General features: G+C 45.0%; 1 protein-coding gene across 1 annotated transcript in view; it reads right to left on the bottom strand.

Moving 5' to 3' along the window:
- Window positions 1-11,320, bottom strand: part of SLC7A2 (solute carrier family 7 member 2) — a 57,035-nt gene extending 45,715 nt beyond the window's left edge. The window contains exon 1 of the mRNA XM_028526963.2: window positions 11,176-11,320. The gene's annotated coding sequence lies outside the window, so the exon portion shown is untranslated. The remainder of the gene's footprint in view (window positions 1-11,175) is intronic.
- Between the last annotated feature and the right edge of the window lie 12,160 nt (window positions 11,321-23,480).

The following is a 23,480-nucleotide window of genomic DNA, read 5'->3' as shown; positions in this document are numbered from 1 at the left end:
CAAATATTCTGTCAATTATGAGCTGAATTATCTTAAACAGCCACCAGTGGCTACTACCCCCAGGCACACCCCAGCTCTGCATCCGGGTCTCTAACATCTGTGAGCAGAGGCTGACCAGGTGTGAAGAGATGGGCTCTTGGTGGGAAACCCTAGGGAGTCATAAATGAGAAAGGGCTGCTCGCTATTTTTCCTCTAGAACAGGACAGGAGCATGTGAGCTTCTTCTGAGCCTAGAATCCCATGATCCACCAAAACTATCCATTTTGACCATTATGCTTTTAAAGATGTGGAAAATTCAATTCAGGAAATAATCTCTGTAGAAGTTTCATTCAAGTGGACACTGCAGCAAAATTACTTTCTCCTCCTTAAACATTATTTTACGTAGATCATTTTTTGAAGGCAAAAAAAAAGGAATAAGGATTTCTTGCGTTCTCTTTTCTCCTTTTACCTCACTCAAGAGACATTACACTTAGCTCAATTAACAGAGCACTTTTCTCCAAATTCCTGGAAATGGAATTTGTGACTCAAGCATACAGAGTCAGAAGTGAAATTACATAGTTTAACTTTATTGAGGCCTCTGGTCTGAAATGTAATGCATTAAATTATGTGTGTGATGAAGTACAGGCTCATTCTTAACACAGAAGAGTCTTTCAATTGACCTTGAAATTACCACTGGTACCAAGAACTACAGCCGGTGTCTGCCCTCATCACTAGTCAAGCTACCTCCACTCTAGTGACACCGTCCCGCCTGTCTTCTGCAACTGTCACCTCCACCTTTCATCACTGCCCACAAAAGGTAACCAACAGCTGTGAACAGGCTGGTGATGATGGGTCATCAACAGAAAGCGGAATTTTAGATCACAACTGTACTACATACTTTCAAATTTGGGACTAGAGAAATAATGTGGGTTCTTCAGGCTTTGCTTAAGGCTCAAAATCCTTATAAAAATCAATTTAATACTATTTCCAGTAGTTTGGTGGAAAAATTGGTGCCTTCAGGGTTCAGAGTCACCGGAACAATTTATCAGTTTTCGATGTGGTCGGGGAATGTGGCAGAGCTAGAGTTAGCAATGCAGTAACAATAGGGCAATACTTGAATTCATCATAATGTTTAGAGTGACAGTATTAGGTTGTTTGTCCTCACAAGTTTTTGTACTCTGTAGCAGAAAAGACCAGAATAATGTAAATATGTTATTCATTATTCAGAGAGTTCATATGATCCGCCTCGGCGAGACAAAATGCGCGATCAACAGAAATTTTATGCAAAGTCTGCTCTTTTTTTTTGTTCGGTTCACTGAGCTAAGTGCAAACCATCTGCTACCTACGATAACCAGAAAAAATAAAAACTCAAACAGCCTTCTAAAGAAGAGAACACAATCGCATTCCAAACAGAACTCACCTGCTTAAAAGCACCACTTATGAGATTTAAACCCTAATGAGTGTAGATGGCTCGGAACCCACACGTACAGTCTGCACTTTAGGTTAAGATTACACTTTCCATTTTGACGGGGGGGGGGGGGGGGGGGGGGGGTAAAAGCACGCCGCTCCAAAAAATTAACCTCATACGAATGTCCTGTGCTAGTGTCTTATTCAAATGTTAATTTCCAAACTATATTAAAATCTAACAACTTTTCGGTTAAAATTGCACTCGTATCCCCATTTATGAGATTCCTGCCACATAATTAGTATATTATAGTGATTTCAAAAAAAGCAGAATGGCCACGTGTGAATCAGTGCCCTTGTTAAGGCAAAGTGCTTGACATCAGGCCTGTGCTCTGTCTGCCCCTGGCTGCCTGACCTCAGATGAGTTACGCCTCTTAAGATCTGTTTCTTCATCTTAGAGGAGAACTCTAAAATGTCATTCTCAGAAGCCTGCTTCCCTTCCAAATCCGCCCAGCACTGTGCCTGGCATACACATTGTGCCAGCCACTCAGTGCCAGTCCCCAGCCTCTGTCTGGAGATGAATCTTCCAAAGCTTCAGGAATTGTCCACAAGACATTGCAATGCATCATTAAGTTTATTTTTTAAAGATTTTATTTATTTATTTTTACAGAGAGAGGCAGGAAGCGAGAAAGAGAGGGAGAGAAACTCATATCAATGTGTGGTTGCCACTCGTGCATACCCCCACTGGGGGCCTGGCCAGCAACACAGGCACGTGCCCTGACTGGGAATCGAACTGGCGACACTTTGGTTCGCAGGCCGGCGCTCAATCCACTGAGCCACACCAGCCAGGGCTCATCATTAAGTTTAGAGTAAGGGATATGAAACCAGCTATCACAACAGTGTCTCACCATTTTTACAGTGGTATAACCACATTTCCAGGATGCTAAGCCCTTATCCATGTATTACCATCTAATGAAAAAAGTGATTTCACTTTAAAGGTGACATTCTAAGTTTCCAGAGAGCTTAAGACGGGATCAGCCCAGGATATGTTGTCCAAGCTATAATAGTACAAATGTCATCAGCACCCACCATTGTTTCTCAATGGCATGTAAATGTGCTGTGTGCTGTTTTCTCGATGAGTGCAGCACACACAAGTCCAACTCCCCCTACGCAACCACAGTGTGACAAATGTAATGCATTTATAGAGGGCTTTGTTTTGCAACAAAACATTACAAATCTTAACCACTTACAAAGCAAGTCTTGCAAAAGATAAGAATTTCAGTAGAGAAATCAACTTTTAAATTACTTGCTGTGCCTGTTATTCATTAGGCACATTATTACATCAACATGACAAGTAAGAGAGAAAAGCTGTAGGTTATTTTATAGTTTCAAAACCGACCGCACTCTGCAGCGATGCTCCAGGAAGATCCACATCAGACTGCCAATGAGCTGCAAGGTTGGATTTCAAATGTCACTCTAAAGATGCTCCAATTTTAGGTGAGAAAAGAGGGCACTGACTAGTCTTACCCACCATTTCTTTTCCTTCCCATTGATGTATGTATTTATAACTCCTTGATTAAAATGATCTCAGCAGAACTTCGAATGAAACGTATTTCCTGGCCCACAGGGAGACAGAGAAACTCACGAACCTGAGAATTTGGAGGACACAAGGGTGGTGACATGGGAAACAACTAAAGTCCAGAGAGTTCCTTTGAGGCCAGGGAAATGCTCCCACCATCGCACAAAAGGGAAGGTCATCGCTGGGTCATTGTCAAAGCTTTTTAACTCCCAGCTCCCCACAGTCACAGGGCTTCCGAGCCGGCTCTCTGCTCCTCTGTGGAGGCCATGAGCAACCTTACATCAGCAAGACGGAAAGGGTATGACCAGGACGGCCTCGCCCTGCCCCAAAGGGTTCTCTCCTAAGATAGGTTTCCCAGGCGACAGAGTGGCTTCTGAACTGCAGGGGTCGCATCCTGGGTTCCTGAAACCCTAGGTGTCCACTGGTTGGAATCCAGGGTGTTTGTGAACTCCCAGAACTCTTACACAAATTATTGGGGTGGGGCATCTTATATGGAAATGCAAGGATCTTCTTCCTTCCACTGAAGCAGGAACACACTCAGAATGGAGAGAATATCAGACTATGAAAGGAGGCGTTCCTCCTACGTGTGTCAAAGAGCTGTAAGTACCATTAGTTCAAATGCAGTTGATGAAAACTGTACGAAACTTATAAAACAGTAAGTCAATGCAATCTCTGCTTTTCGACCTGACTCCTTCATTCTCCCACTTGATTCACTTGCCCCATCTTTTAAGAAAAGTTGCACAGTGAAATTTCAGAGACTGCTCAAGCAGTGTGGATCTCATGTTGTATCAGTGTGATTCTACAAGGAATATGACCTTTGACTCTCCCCCTTATGTGTTACTGTAAATTCATAATACAGATTAACAAGTCAAAGAGAAGAGGATTTGGTAGGAAAGTAACTCTGAACACCAAGGAGCTCGACAGAGACTGGCCTGTGGTCCATGGAAGCATCTCCATCACCACCTGGCACACCCTCACACACGCACAGAGCTGGTGCTCAGCACGCACTCCAAGCTGGGCCTCACTGAAACACTGAGCAGTGCCACTTTGTTTCCAGGCGATGAACACACTAAACTCTCAGCAGGCCTTGGACTTAGATGCAATTCATTACTCCTCCTGTCAGCTCCTTCATAAAAGTCCAATCACTGCAACATCTCAAAACTAAATGCTGAAATAGCAATCTCAGCTTGGCCTGATTCATCATAGCCAGGGTGGCTTCATTTTCTTGCACTGGCTGCCCTGGAACCAAGGTAAATTCAAGTGGCCCAAACATTCTTGAATGTTAAAGATGCCTCAGGATGGGGTGTCGAAACTCACCTAAGACTCCTTCTAGGCCTCACAAAAATGTCTCTGAAACAATCGCTCATATTACACAGAATTAGCAAAGCCAGATACAACTTGCTATTGAATTCAAACACACATATAAAATTGTGTTGCTTAATATGATCACCAAAGCCAATAAAGGGGTCTATGAGGAGTAGCCTGAATTTTTTAAACACGGGCTTTTCCCAGAGGAATTCAAACCTAAGTTGGTACAAACTATTAGGAAATTTTCACTTAAATTTTACCAGGACTAGTGAGTTGCAAACGTCCTGTGGACTCACAAGCCCATGCAAAAATAATAAGAACGCTTTGTCTCGGGAGACCAGGAAGGGACATCATGGAAGTGTGATGGGACTGCCTCATTTTACTGCCGTTTGCTTTACGGCACTCCATGGATACTGTGTTTTTTACAAATTGAAGGCAAGATCCTCCACCAGCAAAAAGATTACGATTCGAGCAATTGTGGGGGTCTGGAAAGATATGCCTGCCGAAATGGGATTTCAGAAAGCAAAAAAAAAAAAAAATCACTGTAAAGCAATGTCTGTTCTTCTGAGGAAAAGGGGGAAATTTTGTTCAATATAGGTGTTCTCTACCTGAAGGAAAAACACAGAGGAGGCATTTGTGAAATTTTTTTATTCACTAATTTAGTCAGGAGCAATTTACTTAAAATTTAATTTGCTCATAGGTTATTATAAAATAATAATACAGTCAGTATCCATCTACCACTCCACCCAAGAACCTAAAATTAATCATATTTATTGGTCATACAGTAACCAATCATGGAATGACAGGAGTGTGTTGCGAATAAAGAACTATGATTAATGGAGCTCCGAGCACCTAAGGTCCATTAAACAATAACATCGCACAGCGTACATTGTACCTGGTAGAAACGAACTCACCCCAGGACTTCTTTAAATAACAACTTCCACCTCAAATATAATCTCTGAGTGTGCTTTAACCTTGCTCTCTAAGACCTTTCAGAATAGTCTGGATTTTCAGTTAACTGTCACAGTTTTTAGAGGCCCAGGGTAATAAACAATGAGCAACTTTGCCAAAGTATTAATAAGTATCACTGCTCTCCAAAATGCAAATTCTGACGAGCAACTGCTCGGCCAGAACTGAAGTCCAAGTGACCCCAGGTTTACAAAAGAGCGACAAGAGGAGGGAAAAAAGCAGTGGTTTTTGACAGCGATGACAGAGACTGTACGGTGATGACAGTACCCAAACTGACTGGCCGCTCCGTTCATGTTGGGGACACATCATCTGAAGAAGAAAACCTTACAGTGGAGTGTTCTGTCCTCCTGATACCTTCGGCTCTCTGTATCACGTGATAGGGCCATTAGCGTTCTCTTCCCACCGTGTGTGTGTTGTCGGCGCCTTCCCTGGGTGGTCAATGCCCAGGGAACTGAGACCAAGTTACTCATTCTTTGCTTCTCTACAGACTCTGGTCTGGGCCTTAGAAATCTACAACACGTGCTCACCCAAACGGATTCGCTAACCGCTGATCAGGGAAATCTCCAAATAGAACACCTCGGAGGATATTTTTAGAATCAAAGTTCCAAAGTCATATTCCCTATTCCAAGGGAATCCCAATATTGCAAACAGTATCCATTAATTTGGCTGCTCATACAGTTGCTAAATACTGTACATTTTTGCGTATTAGTTTCACAAAAATCAAATCCAGCTGTTTCCACCAAAGAGATGCCTTTTTCAGGAACCAGGCGGCATGAACGTGGGGAAGGAGGGACAAGTCACTCACATGCTTTGGGAAAACACACGTAGCTTGTGATCCAGAGACGATGTCCCGCCTCCAGCACTCAAGTGTTATTTCAGGTTCTAGAGATTTTAGTGTGGTTTTTTAAAAGTACAAATTGAATAGCATTCTGAAAAATCTGCCCCAAGTTCAGATTAAGAAAGTAAAGCAATAAGGCTAAACATGCAAAGAGACCTCGTTTTTCCCTTGGGGTTCAATGCACAGTAACGGTTCATCCCACTAATGATGAGCACCATGGTCTCCATGTACCAACGTGACAGCTTGGCACCCGGAGCCAAGGCAAGAAAACACCGCACACGACAACCTTTATCTGCTAACTGTGGTTGAGGTACCAACTCACGTCTTTGTGTCAACACAGGAAATGAATACATAAAAGGCGAGCTTTAAGCTTTATATTATCACTTGCCTTTTTTAATGAACAATCATCTTTTTTTAAAAAAAGTGCAACAGATCCAATGATCTTAAAATCTGACCAAAAAAAAAAAAAAAAAGAAAAAATGGGCAAAAGTAGAATAAGAAGATATATAAGAAGAAGAGAGCATTGAACTAAATCTCAACATTGTTCAGCCTCCTACTGATACCGAGCTTTACCCACTGTGATCACTTGCTCTCCATTGGAAGAAAGTGAGCTTTGGCTACGCACACAGCACTACAGTAGGTTTGAACTGTATGGAAGACTTAGGTTGCCTCGATGAAACCCAAGTGGGTTAAGGAAAGAAAAGAATTTCCCCCACAACCTTGGGGAAAACTAGCAAGAATCAACAAGGGCCATAAAAATTCTTTGTTGTGTATTGTTTGCAAACTATTCCAAAAATGAGTCCAGAAGAGTCTCTCCCCCCACACCTTAACTCCTGGAAGAAAGGTTATGAAATGTTCTTACGTCGCCCGCCTCATTGCCCAACTCGAGGTGAGGCTCACGTTGTAAGGAGTGGGGCGAGTGTGGGGCACTGGGATGGGCGCATGTGGTGTGGGTTCTGCTTTCTGATTTATCTCCTTTTATTGCGGTGGGGTGGGGAGATAGCATAAAATTAGATACAAGACGTTGGCCACACTACATCATCACACAGGACACTCTAGTTTGATGATTGCATCTTGGATGCAAGAAACCTCAAGATTCCCCACAACCTATTATGTCTGTGCCCATCCAGCAAAACAGAGAACTGCAGAGTTCCGGGAGGAGAGAGAGCCGAAGTGGCAGTCTAAATAAGAATGAAGGAGACGTGACCCACACACGCAAAGCCAGCCTTCTAACACAAACCACACTCACTAAAATCTTCAAAGTCAACACCAAGGGTACTTACCAATGAGGAGGTTCACTAATGGCAGTAGAAGCTATTCTCAGAAACATTGCAAGTTTAAAGGAGTCCCAGACCCACATGAAAAACAATCGTCCCCTGCTTGCTTCCACAGGTTAATGTGTAACAGTTATGTTTACCAAGTTGGACAAGAAAAGTTAACAGGCAAATCATGCTCTGATTATCTTAACTCAGCTGGATGGAGCCTGGTAAACTAGTTAGAGCCCGGTGGAAGCGACCCTCAGCTGTTGGCTTGGTTTGGCCAGTGGCACCGACCACACATCCACAGCCAGAAAGGCAACCACAGGGAAACATGAGAAGCATCCAGACAAATCCGGCACCACCACTGAAACAAAAGCGCCAAGCACGTGTGCTTTTGATGCTGGAATAGTAAGTGGCCATCTTCATATGTAGTCATTTTCATCTTTCATGGGAAAACAGTCACCTTCCTGCACAGGCATGTGTTGCTTAACGATGTTTCGGTCAAACACGGACCATGGGCGGCATCTACAGGGCGGTCCCGTGGGATTCGGGGGAGCTGAAAGATTCCTATCGCCTCCTGACTGCACAGCCATCCTAAGGTCAGGGCACAACACATTACCTACGTGTTTGGGCCAGTGCCGGTGCTATGCTACCGGCCACGCAAAAGGGCAGCACATACAATTATGTGCAGTGCAGAATACTTGAAAAAAGCAATAAACAACTAGGTTACCGGTTTGTATATTGACTATATTATACTTTTATCATTATTCTAGAGTGTACTCTTTCCACTTATAATAAAAATCTGCCTGCAAGCAGTATGCCTTGTTATACTGGCAGCAGCCTCTTATCTTGTCTCTGGATCATTTTCTCGGATTTAATCATAATTTAATCTCAGGTAGTTGTGCTCGGCAGCCTGCTGCAGACTACACCACGCGGTCTAGGTGTGTGGCAGCCGACGCCACCCAGGATGGCGTGAGTGCACCCTGTGATGTCCGCACAACAATGAAATCTCCGAACATTGCATTTCTCGGAACATATGCCCATCGTTAAGTCACAGATGAGTGTGCTCCTTACTTGTTTTCTGGGGTAGGCAGGACTGAAGCCATCTGTTTACAGGTGTTGTTACTTCATGTAAAATTACAACAAAGTAAAACCTACTCTTAAAATCCCTCAGTGGAAGGTTTCCAGACTGTAAGAGTAAGCGTGGCATCCCTCTAAACGTGAGGCTGCATGTTCCTCTTGGCAGTGCAGTGTCTGGTACAGAGTGGGGGACGCACTGATTTTCAAAGACAAAGTAGATGCTTAAAGACAGACGTAACGACGCCCTTTCTCAAATGACTGACACCAGTGGCATTCAGTCAAAATGAAGACATACAGAGACTGTATTGGGGGCCACACGCTGTGTTACGCGGAAGAATGAAAAGTTATTAAAGCAGAAGACAACGAAAAGAACAATTCCATTTTTTTTTTATCAAGGCCATGGCTTTATCTATGTGGTTTTGAATATTCAGATTGAAGGTGTAGAGATGAGTCAACCACTTAGGTCTTCAAAACCACGTGGACAAGGAGTGTTGCACAGTTGAAATCAGAAGGTTAACTGAGGTTTGTAGCACAGGCACGCCTCAGAGATACTGCTTTTGTTCTGACATCCAGGAAGTAAGGAGCCCGTCCTTCAAATCCAGGAGTTCATGTCACGTTTGGGGAAATAAATAGCAGCATCGGGGTGTTTTCAAGGTTCCGTGCTGAAAGTTGGGCTGCTGAAGGACACCCAAATAAAACCAGCAGGTGGCTTTGAACACTTCAAAAAAATACATGCATTTCTGGACAGGGCAGATGTGAAGCAGCAAGCAAAGATAACAGGACAGCAGGGAAGACAGAAACGAGGTTGAGAAGTCACCAAAGGAAAACTCGAAGGGAAAGCCCATTTGAAAAGAGGGGCTGCAAACAGACAAAATGGCCACAGATGGGGGTCTACCAGAGGAGCGGCCGGAGGAGCCAGGTGGAGCAGCAGTAACCTGGGCAAGGAAGCAGGAGATGAGGACCACAGCTGGGCCGTCCAGGAAGGGGACCAGGCGCTCTCCCTGCAAAGATCTTGCCGTGCAAAGCGAGAACCCTGAGCTGGGCAATTCTGCCGGCCCATGCACCCACATGACAAAAACAGAGGAGACTACAACAAGACGGAAAACTCCAGACTGTTTTGGACCTTTTAAACTCCAACAGCTACCAGGTCTCCCCTTCCAGCTTCTACCCGGGTGTACTGGCTCCTGACAGTGAGTGAGAAAGGGCTTTGCTGACGTCCCCAAGAGGCCAAGGAGTCCGCAAACTGAGTCCTCACAGATACCACCCGGATTTTATCCTGGTCTCCAAGGGCCTGGCAAACCCTGGAAGATTAAGATGCCTTGAGATAAATGGCATTCCCTAATCAAGGCACAGTGGAAAACTCGGGAGGGGCAAGGGAGACACTGTGAGAAATCCTAACACATGACGTGGCCTCCCAGAGTCCATCCAGAGCAGCCAATTGGCAACCTTTTGGTAAAAGGAGAAATAAGAAGTGCTTATGCCCCTTCTGCACCGAGAAACCACTTGGTGTTAAGCTGCAGTGTAACTGAAGGGGGGAAAAGGATTTAGCATGACGAAAGGGGAAAAGCCATCAACGAGAAGGTATACCATGAATATTCTTACCCTGTACAACCCCTAGAAGCAGACCACAAATAGAAATGTTTGCAATTTGCTGAGGACATAATTCTTATTAGTTCTTGGTGCGGGGGGGAGGCAATTGAAGTTTTAAAGACCGGCTGGGGCAAGAATGAGAAAGCACCCAGTCAGAGAACCCCTACACTCTCAATTCACGTGCTAGACCCCCAGCCACAACTTCAGAGGCTCTACTGGAACAGCATCTGAGCACATCCCCCACGTTAAGTCCTGGAAGTCTTGCCACCTGAACGCTTTTTTAGGCAGGTCTGTGTAGATAGGTGAAAGTTTGAACAATTTTAACTCGAGATCTAGGTAGTGTTTCCATACAGAGGACCGGCGAGCTATTTCTTTTCAATATCTCTGTGGCACAAACTCTGCGTTTGTTATTCCACACGGATTGGAGGTCGCATCCACAGAGGTGGTCAGGTTCTCTGGGGGAGCATTACTCTGGCAATGGGCCTCCTGATTCCCTAAGCACCAGGAGTGGCATTTCGAGTTCAAGGCTGAAGACTGCATGAAATAAGCTTTCAAAACTATCGCCCATCTCAAACAGATTTAAAACTGCTAACCCATTTGCTTTAAAAATATCTCCAACACCGCATCACGACCGGCCGGCCACCTTATCTGTCCTGCCAGTCCTGGGCAGGTCTAAGATGGGAAAAGGCTTCCAAAGCTCCAAGCGGTGTTTCACATTTAACACCCTGAGAACCCCAAGGTGGCAGAAGGCGGCTTCGGGGACCCATCGGTGTTCAGAAAGTGGGGAGGCCCGATCTGCTCCCCGGGAGAGCGGTGCTCGGGGACCCTCGTGACAACAGTGGCTGCAGGGCCCTCGCGGAGTCGTCACATTAGGCTGTTCACCAGCCCCCACGACTGGCACGCCCGCCCAGACCCCGACGCCTCGGGCGCCCGACGGGGAGAAGCGCTGCCCAGAGCGCGTCCCTACGGACGGCGGTTTGCCGGAGCAGCCCGATCCCGCAGCCCCCGGACCCCCGTCTCATCGTCGCTGGAGCGCGGCCACCGGGCAGCGGCGCGCAGCTGGACGTGAGCCCTCGACGCCCCTGCCCCAGCCCTTCCGCCCCTGCCCGGGTGCCTGGGCCCTCTCTCCGCCCGCGGCCCCTGCGCGAGGCCGGGGACTTGGCAACTTACTGGGGCAGCTGTGGGGCCGCGCCTAGTGGGCGGTGGAGGGTGAGCGGCCGGAGAGGGTCGCGTCCCGCGGCTGGAGAGGCTGGAGCACCGACCGCCGCCTGGCTGGACCGCGCGGAGAGGAGCGTCCGGGCTGCAGCGCTGCAAAAGGCGGCCAGGGCACGTGGGCGCCCCTCTGTGTAGCCTCTCCGGGGGCGGGGCGCGGGGCCGGGCGGCACCGCCCCCTCCTTCCCCCCTCCCCCCTCCCCCCTCCCCCCGGCGCTCACTACCCCCGCGCGAGCCGCTCCCAGCCCGGCCAGTCCGGGCGGTAGGCGGCGTCCTGGCGCCGGCGCTCGGGGACCCGCGGCGGGGACGGTCGCGAGCCGGCGCTGGCCTGGGGCCGGGCGCGTGGGGACGCTCAGACGGGCCGGGGACCCCAGGCCCCGAGCGGTCCCGGATTCCTCGCTCCCGGCGGAAGTCCCCACCTCGGCGGCCTTCCCGAAGTTGCTTCTCAGCAGCGTTCTCCCCAGTGGGACTTTTTGCTCTGCCGTTATTTTCTTTCTTTCTTTTTTTGTTTTGTTTTAAATTATGTTATGGTTGTGCAATGACGGTCGTCTGCGTGTGCCGCCCACCACTCCCCCCCAACCCCAGCCATCTCACCTTTATTTTCCTTTTCAGAAGAATTTGTAAATAAGAAAACAATGATACTAGTGTAATCATGACAATGATAGTAGGCGCCCGAGTCGGGGTGCTTTGCTAAGTGGGACCGCTCCATCTTCGAAAACCATGGAGGTTTATAAAAATGGAGCAGTTGCTATTTTGAAGCTCCAACAATGTGCACGGGCAGTCCTGCTTACCTGGGGGGCGGGGTGGGCTCTAAGAAAATGACGTTTGCTCTTTCCAAGAAACCCAGAGAGCTCACGCAATCAAGGTTTCTCATCCAGGCTACAGTGCACTTCAGGAGTCTCTGATAAGAGGAAAGCGACAATGCAAACCTATGTTAATTTTCACCCAAAAGGACGCAATGCGTGTATATTATTAGTTTTGTTTGATAGAGCGTTTTACCTTACTTTGTTGAAAATTTTGGTAAACGTCTTTTTATTCATTCACCAGTCACACTATTAACGTTGGCTCAGCTCCAGTCATACCGGGGCATCGCACATACGTTTTTAATGCCATGCACTAAATCATTCTTAAAGGCATGTGTGCCCAAGCGAATCTGACTGAAGAGTTGAGATTTCACCTCTGGAAATGCTACAGGCACCACATCCCAGTGACTGTTTCTGAAGTTCATGTACCTGGGAAGCCATCCACCCCCGCCCCCCCCACCCTCCCGCATTAAAGAATGGGAGTGGAAATCGCCCCGAGGCTACGAGAGCGTTATCTGTTCTAGTGGGTGCCCTGTGTGACGGAGGAGACTCTGTCCGTCTCAGCTTACTTTTGCCGTGTGACCCAGGTCCCCTGTGCAGAGAACCGTCCAGGACGCAGGGAGACGACCCCGCGCCCCTGGCACCAAAGTCACCCAACCCCACGAAGCCTGCGAGGCACCGCCCAGCAGTCTCGGTCCACTCGATCTCAGTTCTGAGGGCGAAGGGATCCAATCTAAGATTGTGCGCGTGTGTTTTTCAAATGGAGTTTGCTCTGTTTAAGTTTAAGAGATTATTTATTCCCTCACATATTTGTATTTAAACACCCTTTAGGAGCCCTGGCTGGTATGGCTCAGTGGACTGAGCACGGTCCTGCGAACTGAAGGATCACTGGTTCGATTCCCGGTCTAGGACTCATGCCTGGATGGCCGGCCAGGTCTCCCGTTGGGGGTTCTGGAGAGGCAGCCACACATTGATGTTTCTCTCTCTCTCCCCCTTTTTCCCTCCCTTCTGCCCTCTAAAATAAATAAATAAAACCTTTTTTGAAAAAGGCCAAGAAAGACTGGCTGTATGCCCACGATGGCCAAGTCTGAACCCCTAGTAAGTGCCTGGGGTTCCGGGCTCACTCCCCAAAATAGAAATAAATAAATACACACCCTGAAGGGACAGCTTGTGATTGGGGGGGGGGGGGACATAATGATCTTGGGATACGCTATTTGGCATTTAGAAACTGAAAGCTCAGTCAGAATACCTGTCTCTGAGTCTGTCCAGTAAATCTGCCCGTTGGAATTGGGTACTTCCTGAAACAAAGGCACATTGTGTTCGTTGGTGTAAATAATAAAAACTATTTCCTCTCGAAGGGAGAGTTAGTAAGTCCTTTTTCACCAGCTCGACATCTGATGGTATCTGGACCTGCTGGAGTCTTTGATTTACATAATCCCGTTCCTGTTTGAAATTATTGATTAACCGAATCCCCCCTGTGATCTTTGGTTCTTTCTCAATGTTTAGAATGTGTTTTGATGTAGAAAGAATAGAATGTCCACAGAGCTAGTGTGAGCCTCTAAACTAGGCTGTGGCAGCTGAGGGAAATTAGTACAGATGATTTAGAAACAAAATATTTGAAGTGCATTCAGTTACTTTGACTTCATCTTCACTCACATTTCCGTTCACACTGTTCCCGCTGCTCAGAGTGGGACTAGTAGTTAGCATCATCTTCCTGGCTGAGTCATGCCCTCCCCCAAGGTGCTACACCTCCCCTTCTCTGAAGTTCCTCCATCAGTTTTCACTATCACACTTCTGGAATCCTTAGGCATTAAACAGAAATTGAAACTTAAGTCATTTCAGCAGGAGCAATCTTCCCAAGATTTCAGAAGCCCTTATGCTTGTCTGAAGGTGTAAGGAAATTGCAGGGAATTTCCAAACACTTGCGTAGCCAAATAACTTCCACATCGTGTACTACTGCACTTACCAGATACGACCCAAAGCAAAGCTCGTGTCCATTCTCTCTGGCCCTAGGTTTGACTCCATGATCCCCAAGCCATTTCAACAAAGGCAAAGCGAAAATCCCAATCTTTGCTTTAAATGGTTGGATACTGGATACTGACACTTGCGTTGTAACTTAAAAAGCCTGAAAGAGAGAAAGGACTGGGCTGGAATTCAGGCCACTAGAATTTCCAGGGTTTTCAGGCCACAGTTCTCCACTCTATCAAAAACATGTGCAAATTGAAGGCAACTTTGCACTGGACACATTCCGTATCTGCCCATCCTTCAAGGGAAGCAGTAAAAGATAGAAAAAGTGGTCGGAAAAATACAATAAGTCCTTACAATGACAAATTATCTTTACTTTTTTTTGCTTGTCTTTTAACTAAGACCAAATGATGATTTTGCCGTGGTTTTCAGTCCTGCACCCCATGAAATCCCCTGCACCCTTCACTTTGCTTGTTTATAGGTTTTCGTTACCTTGGCTATTAATCAAGAATCGCTCAGGTCTCCACCCACCCTGTGCTGGTCTCCATTTCCTTCTGCCAGGATGCCTGCTGGGCCGGTATTTGCTCCAAGTCAGCCTTCTTTGGCCAGTCTGTTGCTCTAAGGATTGCAAACTTGGGGGGTGGTAAGAAAGAGCTCAGCTGATATAAATCCTTTTTTTTTTTTTTTTTTTTTGTTTAGTCTTCAGCAAGGTTTTAAGCACTCTAGAGAGTGCTTCCTAATCGTGCCCCGGGGTTTTTCTCAGTTCTTACCCGCCTCCAATTCTTTCCTGCATTCTGTCCCTTTCTGTCTTGAAATTCTGTCCCTCTGTGGCTCCGACGTCCTCTTCGTTTTCTTCCCACCATCCTGGTACCTTTTTGTCCTGCTTTGCTAACCGTGGAACTCCTACAATTAAATTCTTGAGTCCTTCTCATCTCCATTCATCCTCACAATCTGCTTGACAGCATCCATCCCCAAAGCTACTTTGCCCGGTTTCGTCTTTCATCCTTGCTCCAAACAACACGGCGTGCCAGCACCTGAAAATACACGGTTGAAAACAAACCCACCTCTTCCTTAGACTGGTATCTCTCTTCAACTTCCTTCTGTTTTCCTGGTACTCCAGGCACCTCGAGTGACTGTTCACTCCTTGTTCTCCTTTACTTTTTTATATTCCACCAGTCGCAAGGTTCTGAGACTATTCCTCCTTTTAGTCTTCATCACAGAAACAATCTTTTCTCTTGATTTCTACAGATTCATCTCCCTGACTTCTATCCTCATCTTGTGAAGACAAGTTATTGTAGTCTTCTAAAAAACTCATGGTATCTTCTCATCGATTATAGAATTCAAACTAAATTCCTTTGACCATGTAAAGTCTCCATCAATTGCCTCAGTACCTTTTCTCAACTGCTCTTTGGGATGTGAGTTGTTTGATACGGTAGCCACTGGCCACGTGTGGCTTGTGAGCATGTGAGCTGTGGCTAGTCCACATTGAGATGTGCTGCAGTAAAACCACACTGAATTTCAAAGACTTAGTACAGTTAAAATCATGAGCTAGAAAATCAAGGCACACCCATGGTGCCAGCCAGACCTTCGCCCGCTGCTGACCAAGCTTCTGGAAAATGTGCATTAAATGTGCACTCCTGGACAAGGGCACTGCGTGGTGTTTCACCAAGGAAGCGTTTGCCTTAATGGGACAAATCTTTGAATGGAGAGTCCCACCCACAGAACTCAGCGGTGATTTCCCTTGCCTCCCACCTAGGTTGACTAACCATCCTGATTTCCCCAGGACCGTCCCCGTTTTAGCACTAAAAGTCCCATGTCCTAGGAAACCATTTAGTCACAGGGAAGCTGGGTGGTTAGTCCGCCTTACTCATGTTCTGGGCTCTGATTTTGTTTTTCATTTCTAGTCGCTGGGCTCCTGCCCACGCCATTGCCATGACAAAATAACAGAGACAGTGCAATCATGTTTAGAAGGGATGGGTTGCTCTCTCTGGCCACCATAGTGCTGGTTTGACATTTTTCCCCCTTAGCCTTGGTTTTGAGCTACCCTAAGGGGGTCACATTTCTTCACATCAAATTCATTTACCTTCCATTTATAAAATATGTCACTGGATACTATAAGGAGGAAGGATGTCACACCCTTGATCAAATAAAGGAGGGATATTTTGATTCTAAAAAGTGGAAATAGAAGAAGTCCTACCTAAAAGTAGACTTATCTCTTCATTGGAACCAAGAGTTCCCTATGGCTTCCTTTGGAGACTTCCCCCAGCCCCGCTGAAGACACGCTCGTCATCTAAGTTCCATTCTTGTTCTCAAGGGCCGTTAACTAAGGGATAGCATCAGAATGGAGTGAAACCCCAAGATGAGTAATTTGGAGGAGCAGGTTCCATGTCAAGCTCTGGTAGTAAAAGGATTCCATGATGGAGAAGCCACTAAGTCCCAAAGGAATGCGGGCACAATGGTGAAAAGATAGGCAGCAGGTTTGAGCTCTTAAGACACTGAACTGCAACCTCCCAGATCGTTCCATTTACACACATATTCGTAGTTGGCCAGAGTAGAATCACCCACCCAAAAGCACTTGCGCAAGTCTTAAAGAATATCGAAATTCCAATTTCCACTCAGCAACAACTTCTTCCACTGCACTGTGAATTCCAAGTTGCAAAACTTGGGTCTCCAAATACTCACATGGAAAGTGCTCCTGTCTAGCACCTCTGATCAAAAATTAATTCTTTCAGGTCAAACAATGAAAAGGAAATTCACCGCTGGGGAGGGGTGAGGGGAGGGAGAGGGAGAGCTGGTCCCTTGCTGGCCCTGACTGATGTCTTCACCTGTCTGGCTGAGGCTCCCAAGACCCATCCCTTGAAAAGCTCTCTGAGTTGGCGATGTGTTCTGCAGACCTCAGGGGATACGTGCTTCAGAGAGCATATCTTAAAAGTCCTCACCGTTTTACCTCTTTATTTGTACTGGCACAAATGGATGCCTCTCAGCAAAGTAGGTGGCCTTTCCCCCCTGTCGTGTCTTCCACAGGGAGGCAGAGTCTGTGTTAATGATGAGCAGCCTGGCCCAGCTCGCTTCTGCAGAACAAACCGGTGCAGGCGTGCTCAGGCTCAGGGAGGGCGCCTGGGCTGGCCCTCCGTTCTACGGAAGAGGGGAAGCGCTTGTGCAGCTCCTTCCCTAGTCTGGGCTGTCAAGTCAGGCCGCACTGCTCAGGGCCATGGTGCATTTTTTTCCCAGAAGCTTTAAAGGAAACGTGCCCTTTGGTGCTTTTTCTTGGAACTGGAGAAAGAGTTTTTATAGCCAGGCTAACCCTGAGCAGAATCTCATCTGGAAGGTGCTCCAGTTCTGCTGAAGTGTTCGTTTTGCTCTTTCCCAAAATGTAATTCCGAGGAAGAGATCATGAGATAAAAATATATGGTGTGCAGTAAAAAGCACAAAATTAATCCTACTGTCACTAACGTAACTAACTGTATGATTTTGAGTGAAAAGTCATCAGTTGCATTTTCGCCTGCAGGACACTAGTTAGTGCTTACTTGAACATCTCCCAAACATTGAGAGGAGACAGAGAAGCAAAACCACCATGGCCAGTCACTACACAGGGTTCTGCTTCAGCTCACACCCCCGTCGGTGTAAAGTTCTCTTCCAAATACACTTTAGAGTGAAAACTCTAACTCTTAATGCTGAGGTCGTAGATGGAAACCATGTAATGCAGCATTATCTTTAACCTTGCATGGAACAAATAAACTAAAGTTTAAAAAAAACTGATTGTTTTAAACCAGCTCGATTTGTCCAAGCAGTCCTTCCGCAGTGTGGTGCGTGTGGTGTGGCTCCGTGGGCCAGCCTCAGGGAGGCCAGGCGCGACCTGCCCAGTGACCGGCGAGACTTCAGCCGGCTGTCCTTTCTGCGTTCTTACAGTCCAGGGGTCCTCCGTGCGAACAATAACTAGCAGATGGACCACAGAAGAGGAGAGAGAAACCTTGAAACTACAGCGCATTAATTTTAAACTCTCAGTCACATTACAGCCTATGTAGGTGTGTGATCATTATTAAAAGTAGATAAAATTAGTTCGCCTTTGCTATTACATGCATCTAAGAAAGGACCCCAGTCCCAAAGCTACCACCTCAGCTTCCTGCAAGGCCAGGTAGGTAACACCAAACTTTGAATTTAGCTGGGCATCAGATGACAGTGAGGTAGGGAGACGGAGGCTATGGAACTGAGAACGCATTCAAATACAAAAATTTAAAAACAACAGAGTCAGGTAGACAGCACACAAATGCAGGCTGATGAACCTCAGGGCTGCAGAATTCCACCCTCTGCTCTAAAGACGACTCATATAATCATATAATTACGCTGCCAATTAAAATCACTTGTTCACATTTTTTAAAATCCCATATAATACAGACTTAGTAGATACTAAATAGTCTGTGCATTCTAGTATGGTTTCCCTCCAAGGTGCTGTCTTATTTGTTGTTTTTTAAACAAAGTTTAGTATAAATTTCTTTCAAAAAATTACATAAGCACATTTCCCATGAGAAATTGTACTTGTTGGTGTGAGAAGTTATTCCAAAGAGTTTATTAGCAATAAAATTGTGCATGATCATCAGACTAGCAGAGTAATCTTTTTTTAACTGAGTGCTAAGTCTAATCCTCCAGTGTGAATTATGTGAATAAAACCTTTGAAGCATTGCGGAGGAGGTAATCTTGGCTAAATCGAACTTGACAGTGCCCCTTTATCTAGCTCCCATGAGATTAGACTTTGTGGCGCGTGTAGAATCCGAGAGAATACTGGTTTAAAATACGAGTCAATGAGTACATTAGATAAAGCCACTCAGGACGATAGAGACTGCACTGAATAAAAGTAGCTTCAACAGCCACAATTTAACATTTGCTCTTTTATTTGGGAGAATGTTCAATTTGACAGAATGTTATATTTAAGGAAGTTTGCCAGTATGTATTATCTAAGGGGGTCGCCGTTCATGTTACAGCTGCGTGTTGTGCACCCAGAAGGCTGGGCTGATTGTACTCTGCAGAATCCCAGAAGGTGTGGTTCCTGAGGATGGCCATGTGCGGAGTGTAATTTATACGGCCTGCACCACAGCCTGTCTGAGGATTCAAGGGCTAAGTAAGCTGTTCCACATAGGTACAATTCTCAAACAGCAAACATTTGTCCATTTAACTACTCAAATTTGCAGCACCTGTCTGTATGTATAGATTTGTAAATATGTATTTTATATGGATTTTTAAAGCTAGTGTACAATAAGTGGTGCTGGGAAAACTGGAAAGATACATGCAAAAAAAAAGAAATTGGACCACTTTTTATACCATCTGTAAAAAACAAACTCGAAATGGATTAAAGACTTAAGCGTTAAACCTGAAACCATAAAGCTTCTAGAAGAATACATAGGCAGGGAACTCTTTGACGTCACTCTTAGTAATATTTTCTTGGGTAAATGTCTCTTTGGGCAAGGAGAAATAAACAAATAGGACCATGTCAAACTAAAAAGTTTTTACACAGCAAAGGATACCATCACAAAACCAAAAAGAGAACCTATCAACTGGAGAAGATATTTGCAAATTGATGCATCTGATCATAAGGATTAATATCCAAAATATGTAAAGAACTCACACAACTTAACACCAAATAAACAAACAAAAACAAAAGCCCAAACAATCCAATTAAAACGTAGGCAGAGGGCCTGGATAGATGCTTCTTCAAAGAGAGCATGCAGGTTGCTCCACATCACAAATCATCAAGCAAATGCAACTTAAAACCACAATGAGATATTAACTCACAACTGTCAGAATGGCTATCACCAATAAATGAACAAATAACAGGTGCTGGTGAGGATGGAGGTAAAGGGAACCCTCATGCACCGTTGGTGGTTTTTACATTAGTATAGTGCATCTTCTGTGGAAAACAGAATGGAGAGTCCTCAAAAAATCAAAGAATAGAGCTTTCATATGATCGAGCAATTTCACTTCTGGGCATTTATCTGAAGAAAATAAAAACATTGTTTTGAAAGATGATGCACCCTTATGTTCATCGCAGCGTTACCAGTCATACCCAATGCATGGAAGCAGCCCAGTTGTCTGTCGATCAATGAGTGGATAAAGAAGATGGATATGCATTACATTGCATATATACAAATATACATACATTGAGCAATGAAAAAAGAATGACAAACTCTTGTAATCTGTAACAACATGGATGTCCTAAGGGTAGCATGCTAAGTGGAATAAGTTAGAAATAGAAAGACAATGCTGTATGATCTCATTTACATGTGGAATCTAGAGAAAGAAAACACATGAATAAACAAAACAGAAATAGGCCCATAGATATAGAACGAGCTGACTGATGCCAAAGGAGAGGAACAGAGGGGATGGGAATGAAAAAAGGGAATGAAACACTCCTTGGTTTTTCCTCTCACAAGTAAACAAACAAACAAAAACCCAGGATGTGAGACTGTGGAAATACAGACATATAAAGGTAAATGCTCATTTTATCATTTTTCATAATAGGGTCCTAAAGTTACCTGCAGGTATGGAGGAAGGAGCGAAGAGAAGGAATACATGAAATGCAGTCACTTTAACCGAGCTGCTAAAATGATCAACATTAGGAAGGTTGAGATGTGAGGAAGCGATTCTATTTTTGTTCGAACTAGCCTGGGAACTGAAATTTTTGAACTTTCCAGCCCTGCATCAATCCCTGGATATACATCAGTTCCCTGTGTGTCACTTTCTAGACATACACTAGACCCCCAGATACTCTTCTGATTATCCCCCGAAGGACTCACGCATCCAGGGCACCTCATCCATTACCCTGACTGACGGGCTTCTGGCTGGTAACCGTCCTGGACCAATCCCCGGGCTAAGAATGCAGGACTGGTGATTCTCAAGAACATACTTTCCACTGTAAGAAACTTCAGCTTTCCTTTCTTCTTCAGAATGCTTCTGGGTTTTTGCTTAGTGGTGTTTCTGGTTTGTAAATGCCAAGACCCCGAAATAAATCTTTATTATTTATTCTAACTAAAGCTTCCAGACTCATTTTGAGCTCTCGGACAGGATCCGAAGGTATTTAAATAAAAATAAATAATAATAAATATGCAAGAAGTAAGTTCTCTGAAGCTTCTAAGACTATCATAATGATATTGTAATGTTAAATATTATCCTCACTTCTTAAACGTTTTAATTTTTTTAATTTTAGAGTTTTTTAAGAAACGTATTTTGCAATAAGGGGGTATGATGTTCAAATTTACCAATTCTGTCAGTTGTACTTTGGTAACTTTTTCTTTAGTTGAATTAAAGTTAATTTAAAAATAACATGTACACCATGTTCCACATCTTTTTAAACAGCTTTCTCTCCTCCTTTCTTCCTTGCTTCCTTCAGCAGAAACAGATGGTTGAAATTATACTTACTTTTGACTATTTAATTTTAGCTATTGTTATTTCTAGATGATGAATACCTGGGGGAATTTAATGATCTTTGGATATTTTTGAATTTGTGTAATTAACATGTTTCTACAAAATAAAATCAGAAAAAAATATTGGAAACTACATACTGTAATTGAACTTAACTTCCATTGTTTTTCTTTAATTATATCATAGCTTCTGTATTGATCTAAAGAGTAAGACCTATTTTTAAACCTATTTTTAATTCAAGTAGATTATGAATCAACTTGGTTTCTAGAGGCCAAGTTGTCCAAACGAGTTTTATATTTTATTTTTAACAATTCTTTGTAGTTTCTGGGATTCAATTAATTGAGATGATTCTCTTTGCATCCCCAAAAGATGGCAAATGTTTCTTTATTTGCGGTTAAAGTCCACCCCTCATTTTTGGTTGAACCCACAGTTTTGGTCCCGGAATCTATGGCTCTGATCAGAGCTTGCGGACCTAACCCCCCCGGGGCCGGTGAGACCGCATACTGGGTGATTACTGGAGCCACAGAAAACCGAGAGGTTGACTACCCCCCACACTTCTAGAAATGGAACTGGATGGAAAGCAGAAAAATATAAAGAAAAAGGGACTGGAGTGGGGGGAATAGGACCTCAAACCTCAGACATAAATGCTCTCCTCCTCATGGCAAACAAAGTGCCTTTTCTTTTCTTAATGAAATACCTTTGAAGTTTAAAGTCCTGATGTACTTTCCTTTCTAATAAATAGGCAGCAAGAGTCAAGAGTCCTCCAATTCACCAATGTCCTAAAATGTCCATACAACGAAACTACTATTTTACTCAAAATCTAACACCTGCCTCAGCTGTAACTAAAATTCTCCCTGATAGTTCCCATGACAGAATTTACTAGGACTCATGGCTATTCAATCAGCCACGTGCCTGGAATTTCCAGATGCCGCAGGTGTGCCAGGTCCACAGATGTTAAGTGGGGTTTTTCCTGTCCCCCCATAATTCTAATAAGGTCCAAGCCTGAGGGGAAAGGGGGCTGAGTATCCTACATTCTAAGTTTAGGGACACCAGCAGTTGGGGCTTGCACACCCTCTCCCAGGCAGGAAAGGTCCTGATGAGTTTTATGGGCTTTGGGAGAATGGGGTACTTAAGGAAAGAAGTTATTCCCATCTTTCTCTAACTCCAAGGATGGGAGTTCCCCAAGACAATTATCCTGAAAGATCAGAAAGAGAGATTCGATTTAATTTTGCTGTTTGACCTATAGCTGGTCAACAGATCTGGGGAGCTGAGAAGAGAGGAGGGCGGTGGGTGTGGACCGCTCTGCTCTCGGGGGGCTGAACTTTCAGAGAATCCTGGCTGAGGTCTTCATTCGAGCAAAGCAGAGGCCTGGATCCCACTTTGCCCACTGACCAGACTGCAGGCCTTGCAGCGTAGGTCAGGGCACCGCAGCCTTGGGAAGGAAGAGGAGGACACGGCAGAGCAGCTTGATGTGAAGCTAGCAGCTGGTTGGAAGCTGGGAGCAGCCTTGAAAGGGGCTCCCGATGACTAAGAAGTCAAAGGTGCCTCAGCCACATACACGTGACCGTGAGCTAGAACAGCAGTTACCGTCATCTGCAGAAAAGGACTGTGGCCTCGTGGAATTCAGTAACGAGACATCCGTCCAGCCCCCTGAGGGGAAAGGGTGTGAGTCATCCCACGCCTCTCTCTGCTCCACAGACTCTCTGGTCTATGCTGGGGTGACGAAAAGGGACTAGCTTTGAACTTGGTGTGAGATTACAGTTTTAAAATGCACCGGACGGGGGCTTAGAGCAAGATGGAGTCCCCGGATCGGACTTATATTCTCTCCTGAAACTATCAAAACAAAACAAAACAAAACCTGAAACCAACAACAACAGATGAAATGTATAAAATGATGTTTTTCAAGACACGCAAAGAAGCCCATAAAAAGATACTCAACATTGTTTGTCATTGGGGAAGTACCAATTAAAACCAAAGTGAGATATCATTGCACTTCTATTAGAATGACTAAAATTAACAGATTGACTAGCAAGAACTTGGAGGGGCTGGAACCCTCCTTCCCTTTCGATGGGATTGTATAAC

Source organism: Phyllostomus discolor, chromosome 11, assembly GCF_004126475.2.
Source record: "Phyllostomus discolor isolate MPI-MPIP mPhyDis1 chromosome 11, mPhyDis1.pri.v3, whole genome shotgun sequence".
In the NCBI taxonomy this organism is placed as follows: Eukaryota; Metazoa; Chordata; class Mammalia; order Chiroptera; family Phyllostomidae; genus Phyllostomus; species Phyllostomus discolor.
This window is presented reverse-complemented; position numbering and strand designations above follow the sequence as displayed.